The sequence below is a fragment of the Vipera berus genome (assembly GCF_964194415.1).
Source record: "Vipera berus genome assembly, chromosome: 5".
In the NCBI taxonomy this organism is placed as follows: domain Eukaryota; kingdom Metazoa; phylum Chordata; class Lepidosauria; order Squamata; family Viperidae; genus Vipera; species Vipera berus.
Window position 1 is genome coordinate 46182058 of NC_138207.1, and position 14709 is coordinate 46196766.

Genomic DNA, 14709 nt, shown 5'->3' on the forward strand with positions numbered 1-14709 from the left:
GGAACTCCACAAGCGAGAGGCCTCGCGGTCGACCTCTGCCCCCCTGCCAACACCGACTGCGAGCGTCCCAGGAGATAGGAGGAGAACCACTGAAGAACCGTGCCTCCCACTCCCAATCCCCTGAGACGCCGCAGCAGGATACCATGGTCGATGGTATCGAAAGCCGCTGAGAGGTCTAATAGGACTAGAACAGAGGAATATCCCCTGTCCCGGGCCCTCCAGAGATCATTCACCAGCGCGACCAATGCCGTCTCCGTGCTGTACCCGGGCCTGAAGCCCGATTGGTACGGGTCTAGATAATCCGCTTCATCCAGGACCAGAGGGAGCTGATGCGCCACCACACTCTCAACAACCTTCGCAAGAAAGCGAAGGTTGGAGACCGGACGAAAGTTATTCAAAATAGCCGGGTCCAAGGCAGGCTTCTTGAGGAGAGGTCTCACCACCGCCTCTTTCAAGGCGGCGGGAAAACTACCCTCACTCAAAGAGGCAGATATAACCGCCTGGAACCAGCCTCGTGTCCCGGGCTGCATAAACCAGCCAGGAAGGGCACGGGTCCAATAAACATGTGGTGGAGCTCAGCCTCCCCATGATCCTGTCCACTTCCTCCGGAGTCACAGGATCGAACTCCTCCCAGGTGACATTGACAAGACCGCTCGTGTCCTGATCGTCCGATACTGCCCAGTCGGAGTCCAAACCGGTCCGAATCCGAGCGATTTTGTCCAACAGATGTTGACTAAATTCCTCGGCACGCCCCTGCAAGGGTTCCCCACTCACCTCCTGATTAAGGAGGGAGCGGGTCACCCTAAACAGGGCGGCCGGGCGATTATCTGCGGACGCGATGAGGGCAGCGAAGTAGTTAGATCTCGCTACCCTCATCGCTGCGAGATAAGACCTAATGTGGGTTCTTAGTCGCAATCGGTCGGATTCAGATCGGCTGGACCTCCAAACGCTCTCTAGGCCCCGTCTCCGACGCTTCATCTCCCGGAGCTCCGCGGAGAACCATGGAGCCCATTGGGATCTGCGCCGGGTCAGGGGCCGCAAGGGTACAACTCGGTCAAGTGCCTCCGTGGCCGTCCTTTCCCAGGCTTCCACTAAGGCATCTGCCGAGCTGTGAGCTGAGGAGGCAGGTGGGGACCCCAGCGCTGCCTGGAACCTCTCAGGGTCCATTAAGCGTCTGGGGCGGAACCATCTAGTTGGCTCAACAACCCCACGGTGGGGGGTGGCAAAACGGAAGACCAGCCGCAGGAGATGATGATCGGTCCATGACAGGGGCATAACAATTGGGGAGCCCCCACCAAGATCATCTAACCACCGACCAGATAAGAAAACCAAGTCAAGGGTGTGGCCTCCCTCATGAGTCGGTCCATAAATTACCTGCGTCAGGTCCATGGCCGTCATGGAAGCCATGAACTCCCGAGCTAACTCAGATACTCCTCCCAGGGATGGTAGATTGAAGTCTCCCAAAACCATAAGTTTGGGAAACTCAATCACCAGCCCTGAGAGGATATCGAGAAGCTCAGGCAGGGCTGCTGCTACGCGACTAGGCGAAAGGTACACGAGCAGCAGGCCCAACTGCGCCCTGGGACCAAACCTCAATAGGAGAGATTCACACCCGACTATCTGAGGAACGGTGGCCTCCTGCGGACATAAGGTCTCCCTCATAACCACAGCCACTCCCCCACCCCTACCCTGAGTCCGAGGCCGGTGTAGCACCCGGAAGCCTGGTGGGCAAAGATCAACCAGGGGGATACCACCCTCTGGGCCCAACCAGGTTTCCGTAATGCAGGCCAGGTCCGCCTGCTCACCCTCGACAAGATCCCGGACGAGGGGAGCCTTATTAGCAACGGACCTGGCATTCAGGTACACCAGCCGGAGCTCAGGTGGCTGCACATCCCCGCTCCCAGAACCTTGGGTCGAAGACAGAGGGTCGGAGTGCCTCACCGCTTGTAGATAGCGGAGAGGCCCTCCCGGAGGTCGATACGGCCCTCTGATCTTACACCTGCTGCCATTCCCTATCATCGTGGGAATTGACAATCCCACGACCCGCTCCAGAGCTCCGGAGATGACCGACCCCGGCTCCCCCTCAACGCGATCTGTCCTGGGCCTAGCCTGAACAGCAGTTGGCGGATAACCCCCCCTCTCCGACCAACCACAACCCTCCCCCCTCCCTAACCCTACAAAAAATTTAGCTAAAAAAGTAATCAGGGGCCTCTTATTAAATTTATATCTTAGGCCCCTGTTTCTGCCCGGCCATCTCTCAGGGTCCCAACAATCGGGCCCGTCATCAAGAGGCGAATTAAAAGGTAAGGCGGGTCGCACCCAGGAGGGGGGGGCACCCCTGAGGGCGAGTAAAACCGTGCTGGAGTACCTCAAAACCATGGTAATAATTGGGTAACACAGCAAAAAACAGACCCTGATCAAAATAAATAAAATGGGAGGATCTTAAAATGGAAGGAGAATATCCAGACTGCAAACCCAGCTCTTCTGCCACTAGAGCTGGGTAACCCCGGGACAATCCTCGTTCTCTCACAACGGTCAGAACCGGGGAGCAGCCTGAGATATACAGCCGGGGAGAGAGATACCGCCTAGAGCTCTCACCTCTAAGACGGAACAGATGGAAACTCTTAGCTCTTAACCACTCTCTCACAGTGGTTATACACCCGGCACCTTCCACAACCCAAGGGGAAAAGGAAAAAGGGAGGACAATAGGGGAAACCAGTCAGCGAGATGGATTAGGGTAAAAAACCATAAAGTCATGGAGTGGGGCTCAAGGATATGGTCCAGTGAGCTATAATAGTCCATGCCTCCAGATGTCCAGGCATAAAGGTCCATACTCCACCCAGCCATAGTCACCATGCCAAGACGGTCGCGGCACTCCAACTCCCTCACCGCCAACCGTCCCAGACGCTAACCAGGGCCGTCTCCACCACTCCAGCTTAAAACGCTGACGCTGCTCCAAGCCTTCCCAGCCAGCTTCTGAGAAGCAAAGGCAATGGGGGAAGCCAAATTCACTTAATGATTGCATGATTCACTTAACAACTGTGGCAAAAAAAGTTCATAAATTTGGGCACAACTTGGTTAACAATTGCCTTGTTTAGCCATGGAAATTCTGATCCCAATTGTGGTTGTTAAGTCAAGGACTACCAGTATCTAACCTGAAGTGTACCATCTGCAGAGAGAAAGAAGTACAAGCAGCTACCTCAGACCAAAAGCAAGTAAATATTATGTATGGTAAGTATTATGAGCTTTTTAGGCCTTGGGTCTTTTCAGCCCTTCTTGAGGATGCCAAGAATCAAACAGTTGACCTTCCTACACTCAAGGGCTCTATAACCAAGCTACAGCCCAGGTCATATAGGACAGGTATGACAAAAGTTATATCAATAAATGTTAGTGAATTGACACTAGCTGAATATTTCACTGTAATGATCACTATCAATGCCAGTCATTCTCACGTCATTAGATATTTAATAATACCGTGGAGATGCATTATCTCAATCATCCTTCTTCAAAGCTAAATTACCTTTATAATTTTATTTGAAGATTATATATGTCCAGTATTAAATAAATTCATCAACTTAATCATATGAAAATCCCAGCAAAAGGTTAGTTTACTTATGTTGTAACTAATTAAATTCTCTATAAAGTAACCTTTTATTTACCGGTAATGGGATAGAAACCTTCAGCCTAATGTTCAAAAATGAGCTGCTAGCCTTCTTCATTTAGTTCTTTGAGATCTCTTTTAAAACCTAAAATCCCTGACTCCTCTGAAAAGGAAGAAAGATAAAGGAAAAATAGCTAATAACCAATGCAAATTATTCTTCTATACTGAAATGGAAAATATAAACTTGTGTCATATTCACCCTATATAGACAAGCCTGCTACTCCAGTCCAAACTTCAGAAAGGCCTAAATACCATTCCTACATTGTTATACAGTTCAGCTGCCCTTCCAGAAAACAGAATCATGCTTCCTCGTTCTATTAACTGTAATGTTAATATTAGTGTTTTTGTCTCTACTTTTCAGAAGCATAAATCTGGATTCACATATATATGTAGCAGCATTGTTTACAAATCACAATGACTGGATTCACACAACGTGCTAAGCTGACAGATAGATGATAGATAGATAGGTAATCGTTTAATGCAAGTGTGATATAAGGGTATATAGCCACAGCCTAATTGTTTGGATGCCATATATAAAATATTTAGAGTACTCTAAAAAAGAATAGGCCAATGCCCCAAGGTTGATATTTTTCAAATGGTGAAATATAGCAACAGCACTTAGACTTATATATCACCCCATAGTGCTTTACAGCACTTAATAACTAAAATATTTTATTTCTGACAACATCTAGCTCACTCATCTCTGTGGCAAGCAAGATCTAAATTATAATTATATACGATAAAGGAACAGGTTGAGTATATGGTACACGTGATTATAGTGGTATATGTGGTACAAAAACAAATAATGGCATCTCTTACATCACTCAGAGTTTGAGAGAATGTAAAAATAAAAGCTGCAGCAAGGGAATAAACGTTAACATTTGTATAGAAGATTAAATACTAAGAATCTCATGGAATTTAATAGAATGTAAAATATATAAAATCATAGAATTCATACAATAAAAATATTTTCAAATAGGGTAAACATCTAATATTAAATATCTAATTTCCAATAAATAAGGAAACAGAACTACACAAGCAAAATTTTTATGTGTGTGTGAGAAGAAGACAGGTTTCATTTCAAGTTGCTAGACTGGTTTAACCATAACATTACAAAAATACTTCAGATGCTTTTTGGAAACAAGAATTACAGTAGCTCATTACTTGATAAGGTGCACTCTGTTTTCAAAGAATTAAACAATTTGACTGTATATTGTTAGAACAGCCATTGAACTGGATTTTTGGAATTGCTTCATAAAGGCAACATGCAAGCAAAATAAAAGGTACAATAAAGATTACTGGCATAAAAGATGCTCTTAAAACATTCACTGGTGAAGGAACACCAAGAATAAAGAAGAAATAAGAAACAAGAGAAAAGAAATAATTGCCTATGGTGTCATGAACTGCTGTAATTTCAGATAAGAACTATTTAAATAAATTTGTACCTATTGTTGTCAACAACAGAATCTGCAGAAAACACGAAAGGGGACTACAGTAGTGACATCTGTGCAGTAACTTTCCTGCTTCTATCCAATCTCCATTTCTTCATTTATAGGATACATCAGAGCTCCCCAACCATTTTGGGTCTAGACATATCTGGAAAATTGTTGAAAGGATGTTACGGTCTCTCCCACAAGATACTGTGATGTTAGCCAAGGCTAACTACAAGCACCCATTTACCACAATGCAAACTGATACACTTGCTCCACAGCTTCTTCTAACCAGGATGCACTCTAAATGCTCAACATGCCTCTACCTTTAGGTGGGCATACTTTTAAACCAAGCACTGGGATACTGAACCTTATTCTTTTTTTATCTTATCTTCTAAAACGTTTTCAGTGCATACAGAAGACTCATAAGCATTCATAGCAAACAAAATTAAGGTTCAGCTCACCCTTTACTCTGCATCATCTTACATCCTAATCCTAAAACATATAAAATGAGGTGGGGCATGAATCTAGGAGGTAGGTACAAAGGAGGTAACCTTAAGCTCATGAACTTAAGTGGGGCATTAGAGGAAAAAAATATTTTAATTACATTGGAAACATTTTTATTCTTTGAATTCTTTGAACCACATAAACTGAATTTCACACACAGAGAACCAGTCGATATGAACCTATTACCGGTACCTTTAAGTCCTGCTTCTATACCTCCTGTGTACACATTATAGGCTCAAAAACAAAATACAGGCAGTCCTCAACGTATGATCACAATTGAGCCCAACATCTCTATTTTTAAATGAGATATTTAATTAAGTGAATTTTGCCCCATTTTACGACTTTTCTTGCCTCAGATGTTAAGTGAATCACTGCAGGTGTTAAGTGAGTAACACAGTTGTGAAGTGAATCTGGCTTCCCCATTGTCTTGGCAGAAGGTCACAAAAGGTGATAACATCAGCCTGGGACACTGCAACCATTACAAATGTGAGTTAGTGGCCAAACAACTGAATTTTGATAATGTAACCATGGGAATGCTGCAATGGTCATAAGTGTGAAAAATGGTAATAAGTCACTTTTTTTCATTGCTGTTGTAACTTTGAACGGTCACTAAATGAACTATTATAAATTGAGGACTATCCCTACTATACCAATCAGGCCTTTCTTCTGATTAAATATAGCTTTTATTATGTTCTTACGGCACTGATTTGGTAAAAGTGTATAGGAAATTAAATTTATAAAATGTTTATACAGTATATGTTGGTTTGCATATTTGCAGCTCATGAATGTATCTGTGAAAGACAGCAGAAAGACAAACACAAAAGGAGGAAACAAAGAGCAATTCTTCCACCCAGAGAACAAGGAAAGGGAGAAGCCCTAAGGAAGGGGGGGCATTTAGATTCACCCTGTAAAATATGACCATAAAAGAGTGCTGGGAACCTGGGAACCTGCTGTTGCTGGGATGCTGCTGCTGCTGGGAAGCTGCTGCTTGTGCAGCCGGGTTGAGAAATTAGCTGCTGGTGATGCTGGGCAGAGGCTGCTCCTGCCCAGGGTTGGCGCCCATGAAAGAAGGACACAGAGATCTCTCGGGGGAAGGGCCCCGCTGCTCCTGGGATGCACACTGAACCACGAGGAGCAGTGGACCTTGTTTATTTATAGCAAAAGCAACCAATCATATTTTATTATTGTTCAAATAGACCAATCATGGTTACACATGTGTTCTACTAAACTATCCTGAAAGGACATTGGTTTTAATGGTAGATTCAAATACAGTAATGACCAATCATCTGCAGGAGGCGTCAGAATTTGCCTTAAATGGAATAGCCAATGGTGTGAAGGAATACTGTGATTATGCCCTTATCTGGCTGAAGCCAATGACATCTCTCCTAGGTTTCTTTGTTTTCTAGGTTTATGGCTTACTTCCTTACACATGGTTCACTGAAGACTTTCCATGGTAGAAAAGTACTAGCCAGAAAAGTACTAGCCAGCTTCATGTATAGGAACAGAGATCATGGTATTTCCAACAAAAGAGCAGTATAGGAGCTTCGTGAAACCACTTCTCATGTGATATAATCAACAGAAGGAGTGCTGTGTGTGAATCAAGAAAAGAAGGGTTATGTATTCAAGAGTTCCAAATCCTGAAGAGATTAATATTTTTCTTTTAAGACCAGCAAACTAAAACAATTGCCCTTCATCAGGAATCTGATTACACAAGTATAGCAACAAACATATTCATATGTGTACAAAAGGTAACTGTGATACTGAATACAGGTGGTCAACTTACAACAGTTCATTCAGTGACCATTTGAAGTTACAACAGCACTGAAAAAAAGTAACTTATGACAAGTTTTTCACATGACCATTGCAACATCCCCAAAGTCATATTGACAACTGCTTCATATTTATAACGTTTGCAGTGTCCTGGCATCGTGTGATTCCATTTTGCAACCATCTGACAAGCCAACTCAATGGAGAAGCCAGTCCCTTAAAAACTGTGTTATTAACAACTGTAGTGATTCACTTAATAACTGTGGCAAGCAAGGATGTAAAATGGAGTAAAACTCACTTAACAAATATCTCTCACTTAGCAACAGAAATTTTGGGCTCAGTTGTGACCATAAGTCAAGGACTGCCTGTACAGTACTAAAGAGAAGTCATTGTACTGTCCCACTTACTCACAAGCACATGTAACATCAGGCTAGTAGGTTTGTTAATATTCCCCAGCATTTCCCTTCACTAAAAACCCAGAACTGTCCCAAATAAGTCCAGCCAAAAGCAGACCAAGGGTAGTCCACAAAGCACTTGAAAGTTACCAAATCAGATAAATTCACTAGGCAAAATTAAATCTACAATACAAGAGGGTGTATGAGGCAAGAAAAATCCAGAGTTCACAAGGCAAGATCCAAGGTGGGGTCAATCCAAGGCAGGGGTGTCAAACTGCCGGCCCATGGGCTGGATGCGTCATGATGAAATCGCACCCACCCTATTGCTGGCAATGGAAAAAAAGGTCACAATACATCGTGACACATCATGTGACGTTGCGGGTTTGACACCCCTGATCCAAGGCAAGGCTAGAATCACAGCTAGGAAATGTATACATTGTTCCCAGCATCGTCTTCATCTATCTATTGTGCTAAATAGCCAGCTTCTGGAGCAGCTCATCAAGAGGGATGAGGCTGCCTCCTCATGGGTAATCAGGCTGACCTTCACTGCTCCTGCTTTTTCTCTGCCCTATGTGTTCTCAGATCAGGGGCAGAAGGCAGTTCCTCTTTCTCATCACTAACCGGCTGCAGCTGTGTGCTTTTTCCAGCTGAAGCCTCAGGGCTGTCCTGCTGCAGTTGTGCTTCAGCCAAATCATTCTCAGTCAGCTGCTTGAAGCTGGGACTGGTTCATCCTCCTCTGAACCAACATCTGGAAAGGCATCTGGGGAAGGTTCTGGAGGAGTCATCACAGTCATTAAAGGACACTGTAGTATAAATGCAACCTCTTTGGTATGGAAAGGGAGAATGCATATTGCATTCTACTTGTCTTGCTTGAAACAAGATGCTGTGTGTGCTACCACATATAAATTCTATTCCACAGTTTCTTGCCTGGACATGTCCTTTGCACACAGCTGTGCCCACTTTCTCTTTCTTCCTGCCCTGCATGAGACCTTGGAAGACAAATTACTTTATATAAAAGAGACATTCTGCAAGAAAATAGACAGATCAGCTTTTTTTTCTGAAAGAGCAATTCTAGGAGCTGTAAATGACAATTTAGCCAATTAAAGAATGCTATATGGTGTTGGGAACTGTCAAGAAAGACTACCTGCATTACAATTCTAAGCTGTGCTGTGGTAGGTCACACAGAATATTTCTTCTCTCCAACCTCAATTATCTTTTGGCTTAACTGAGTAAAACTGGAGCAGACCAGCAGCAACACTGCCAAACAGATTTAGCAATAAGCAGGAGAATGAAAATGCTCTGCTGAAAAAGCTTCATCAACAGAGGCCTTGCCACCATTGCTTCTCCTATGATGCTTGGATCTAACTTGGCACATGGTTCATTCAGCACAGAAGAGATAGGAGCTAATGTCATCATATTTTGCCATCCAGGACGGAACTCCAATTCTACCATTTCATACAATAGGACAGAAAATTTTGATCAATGCTATTTCTCAGCTCAGTTGAATGATGACATGACCAGCTGCAATTGAGAAAATTTCTTTTTTACATGACTTATCAAAGATGCACAACACTCATCTTAATTTGCGTCTGACAGTTCAGAGTGACACAGTTATAGGTAATTCTATTCTGCAAAAAGACTAAGAATATGGCAAAGTAAGATTGCTGCATTAAAAAGTTCCTTCATTGGACATTGGAATAAGATTCACTTAACCTTTTAGTTGCTAAACTAAGAAAATAATTTCTTCTCTGCTGAATTGGTGAGCCATGCCTTCAAGCAGCACAATCTAAATTTAGGATCCCAGGTGAGACTGCTACCTTGGATCCCATATGAGAAGACATCTGGGTAACACTGTCTGAGCAAAACAAACAACAAGGCCTGGGAGCTGGGATTAATTGATGGCCTCTATTGGTGAGAAGTAGATTCTTATCACTACTACTAAGAAATGAAGAAGTAGATCCATGTTAATGAGGTTTATATGGCATGCAAAAAGGATACAAAGACCAGTTTTACTGTGGCATGAAACTTATTTCCACTCTAATATTGTATTAAAATTAGGATCAGCAAAAGTATGCATGCAAAAGAATGTACGGTATATGTGCAAAATAAAAAAGCAAAAGAAATCAGGAGAGGAAACCAGCAACATTACTGCAAATGTCAAATAAATTATTTTAGAAATTGAATACAAATTACTTTCAAAAATTGACATGAATTTCTAATTGATATGCATATCCATATAATTTTGTTACCAATACAGTACTGATGTAGCCTGTCTAATGCCTAGACTGAAATAATAAAAAATAAAGGTGATAGGAAAAATAGAATTTTTCAGTTTGTCCTCCTGTCATTTTACAAATTTAATCCAGGCCCACTATTCCTAAGTCTTCCTGATTTATTTTATTCAGAGTTTTTTTTTACTATTCATGGTGCTTTTAAACTGGAAGATATCGAGTATTTAAATTTGACAAATTTCAAAACCAATTATGTATTTTTTCCAATTTAAATGCACTTCACTGCAAAGGTTATAACTGTTGATTGCAGTTTTTAAATATATTAACAGGATGGGGATCCAAGTGTGCTAGACGTTACTGAAAAGGTTCTAACCTCCTAATTCACTGGACCTATATAGCTGAGACAGAAGCAGCACACCAGGAGAGGGAACATTGGAGTTAGGAATGTAGGAGCCAGAAAACAGGGTTAAAGAAAGCTGTACTGGTACACAAGGAAATTTGTTGCACATGTTACAATTTAAATATCTTTAGATTAAGGCCAATGAAAATTCCATGTGGGAAAGACAACAAGAGTTTACAATCATGATATGGCTAACAAAACCTAGTACGGTAAGTTTTATTTTACACAATTTAAGCAACAGCGCTGTAAACTATAGGCATACAAGACCACTTATCCCAACTGGCACTACTCATATTGCCTGTGTGCCTGCAAAAATAGAGCTAATGCTGAAACTACAATTCTTGGATAGGAAGTCCAGATCAATTATGCATAGGTTTCCTGCCCTTAGAGATTAGGGCATCTTCTGCCAGGAACGGAAGACATTTACTTTCAAGTAAGTATTTGACTCTATTGTTATTTACGTAGTTATTGATTCTGGCTCAGTGTTTTTATCTTTGTTGTTATTTTCAGCTTTTTGCAACTGTGTGTTTTAATGATTTGCCATTGTCTCTATCTTTTTATATTTGTAAACTGCTGCAGTGACTATTTTGGGAAAGATACAAGATCCATCTAAATTGAGCTTAACTCTGTTAACGGTATTTTTAAACTACCTAGTCTAGCCAACCTCTCTGATATTCCCAGATAATCACCAGTCAAGCACCAACAAAGACAAAGGTTTCCTTAGCTTCCAAATTGGCTAATGCTATATTACATACTGCTTACTTTATGTTGCTGTCTGCGACTATTTTCTGGAAGGCAAATACAGGGTATAAATTTCTTAAATATTAAGTCATTAAACATTACCAAGATTGGAAGTTGATCTTGCTGCGTTTATTTCTATCAGATGGGAACAATATTTTTGCAATGGGAGAATGAGAAATCTTAGTTAAGAAATGCCTCCCTCCCCACATACATTATATACAAATGTCTGATGAGAGGTAGTCAGCCTCCTTTTTGGAAAAATATAGCTTACAAGGGTTTCTCTTAACCCACTTACTCACTCCTACTTCCTGTTTCTCATTTTTGCCTCCTACAAAATAGTAATTATTACTGGAAGCAAGAGACATGCAATTGCTATCAGCGGCTATAGGAGCAAAGCAAAGACATGAGTCAGTTCCACAGTCCTTTGGTGGGGCCAGTTTCTTGTTTTAACAGGGTGTACTCCAGAATCACACTGTTCAAAGAGAATAAACACATCAATCATATCATATAGCACCCAAACTAGGTAACAAACTACTTTTAAAGTAGGCATGTATGCTTTGCTTGTAGCATTCTAAAATCTTATGAGAGTTTATGGATCATGATATATAAATTAGTAACAGATGCAGCTGACTCATCAACAGATCTATGAAATGCAGAATTCCTAGTCAGGGAATTTCACAGACCTATCAGTACATCAAATCCGTATGTTAACCATTTGCACACTAGGTTTATCTATCTATGTAGACACAAGAATGATTTTTGGGGTTTATTCCAGTTTATTATAGCCATCCAGCTTCAATGGACTCTGAATTTGCAGGAGCATTGTCAAAATACCGTAGTTTGGGCCCAAACAATACTATTGGATGGAGACTGAATTATCATTCCACCCATAACACCAATGCAGTCATCTCTGGGGTGGAGCACATGATTTTCTAACAACAATGGACCCATAATTTAGGACCGGAAATCAGAATAAGAGCCTTTGACACTTGGATAATTAGACGGTACAAATGCTTTAGCTCTGAATTCCGTAGAACTTCAGTGTTCTTAAATAACTAGAATACTTTATTTCATTCTTACTGGAAAAAAGGGGTAGGAATTATCCTGCCACTTTTTGAATTTTCACTACAGTCCATACTCCACATTATTTTAGATATATTTTTCTTGGTCCAAAAATGTCATTTTACTGAGTAGTTTCTAGCTAATGCTTTTTTAAAACATTACTAGGTACGTATTTGTGCTGCGTGTTTAATATTCATCCAAGCTCATATTTGCAAAATGCCAGCAATACATATTGGAGTGCCAACCTATAAGAAGTCATAGCTACTCAGCTTTTTGTAAAAGCCAGTGTATTACACAATCTTACACTTTTTACCTCACAGTAAGACCCATCCCACTAGTATTACAGCCTAAAGCAAATAAATTGAAATGCTTATAAAAACTAATACATGTATTAGTTCCTTAGGCCAATAATAGTAATGGGGTGGATACATTTTTCTTCTGGAAAAGGGTAACTTCTCACAATACTTATATCTAGTATCAGAAAATCATTAGATACCGTCTAACAGTAAAAGAATGTAACACTGGAAGCAAATATATTAAGAAACACAGAAAACCACAGGTTATTGGAACCATCTAAGTTCAATATAAACTATACAATAGCAACTTGTCATACTTTGAATCTTGAAAAATCGCATTAAAAATATCTTGGGACCTTGAACTACAGACCTTCCTATTTCTCACAATCTAGCTATTAATAATAGATATTTCAGTGATCCCCATGAAGAAAATTAGTTATTCTTGCCCAAGATTTGCAAACAACATGAAGAAGTCTACTTTTCATTTTAAAGTGCATGCTCAGATCTTCCAAAAAAATAAAATTAAGAAGGAACTCTTGGACTTCAAGAAACAATAATAAACCAAAGAAATTTATGGCATGGGATAAGTAGAAAAAAAGGGGAAATATACTTAAATATAGTTTTATGCTATCATCATTCACTATATTTCTCCACATCTTCCTATCCTTATATTTTTGCTTTTGACATGCTATACATTGCTTCATACATTGTTGTGCCATCTACTTTTTAAACATCTCACTTCTCTTTTTTGAGGATCACATCAACTCCATCCAACCATGATTTGCTCAGTTTCTCTTGGCCTGTTCATTCTTTTCTGATATATCTGATATATCTTGCAATTTGATCTTCATTCTCTTCAATATAATTGTTCCATACTGATCACCATTTTCGTATTCCTTCTACACCCAGTCAGCACTCATTCATTCTTGATCCTATCTCTTCTTATGTGACCACACTCATTTCTTAAGAACCCCATTTCCAGGGCATTCAATTTATTGTTTATTCTAATATATCTAAATCTCACAAGCACATAACAACTAGATAGAAGCATGCTCTTATACAAAGCAATTTTCACTTCTTACGACAATATTCTTTGTAACAGTTCATATAGAATCCAGTACTATTCTACCAGCCTTTGCATGCCTTAACGTTTCTTCATCTATGTTTGCTTACGTAATATTCTACCAAGATACAATTTACTTGCTCTAGTTTTTCACTATTTGTGTGTAATTTACAATTGTTCATTCCATTTGCTTTGTCAAGAAAAACTACTTTGGTCTTTGATATATCAGTTCTCAGTTCCATACTCCCTTTTACATCATACAGTGTGAATCACTCAGGTTCTCATAACACTGTCTGCATAAAAATATATACCGCTTCACACCCAATCCATATATTTCTTAATGTTACCATAAGCACTCTTTAAACATTTACCCATCTTTATATTAAACAATCAAGGAAATATCACACATATTTGTAATATTTCCTGCTCAATGTTGCACACTACACATTCCATTTATTATCACATATCTTTACTTCCATCTTATACCATTCCTATCATTTTCAGCAATCCAAGTTCATAATTCATACTTACTAACTTTATCATTTTTTTTCTCCAATTCAACAAACATTCAATGTAGTTTGGTCTACATAGCTCATCTCACATAAAGCAAGCCTAGATTTTTGCTCCCAGTAATACCCTTTCAATCAGAATTCTGCTAAACATTTCCCCACAAAACTGTAGTTTTTGCATTTACTCATGCTATCTTTCCCTTTTTATATGGGAACAACATATTCTTCTAATTGTCCAGCAGAGATGCAGTTTTCACATACAATTTACACAAGTCACGTAACCGCTCAATATTTAAACTACATTTATAAATTAGTATTTCTCCTGTTATACTATCTACACTTACAGACTTATTTTTTAATGTGCCAACATGATTTTTTCCTTTTTTTTAGATACGACTGATTATAGCATTTGTTTCAATTCTACTGTTTAACATATCACAATCTTTCATACTCCTGTAAGCTTTTGGTCACTTTAGTTTCATTCCAAATCACAATATCAGATCTATTTTTAGTTCTGTTCACTCTGCTTGAGGCTGTTTGTTCATCTCCTTTCTCCATCCATCAAAACTGCTCTGTATTTTCTGTCTCTTATAAGGATGACTGTTTCCTGTTCTCTTTGACTACATCCTTTGCAATTATCTTTTTTC

General features: G+C 40.3%; 1 protein-coding gene across 3 annotated transcripts in view; it reads right to left on the reverse strand.

The window, feature by feature from the left end:
• The window catches only part of UBTD1 (ubiquitin domain containing 1), a 45973-nt gene that overhangs the window by 11168 nt on the left and 20096 nt on the right, over window positions 1-14709 (reverse strand). The window contains exon 1 of one of the 3 annotated variants that reach the window (XM_081329668.1): window positions 5107-5243. The exons of the other annotated variants lie outside the window; for them this stretch is intronic. The gene's annotated coding sequence lies outside the window, so the exon portion shown is untranslated. Of the gene's footprint in view, window positions 1-5106; window positions 5244-14709 lie in introns of those variants that run through there. 3 annotated transcript variants of the gene reach the window in all.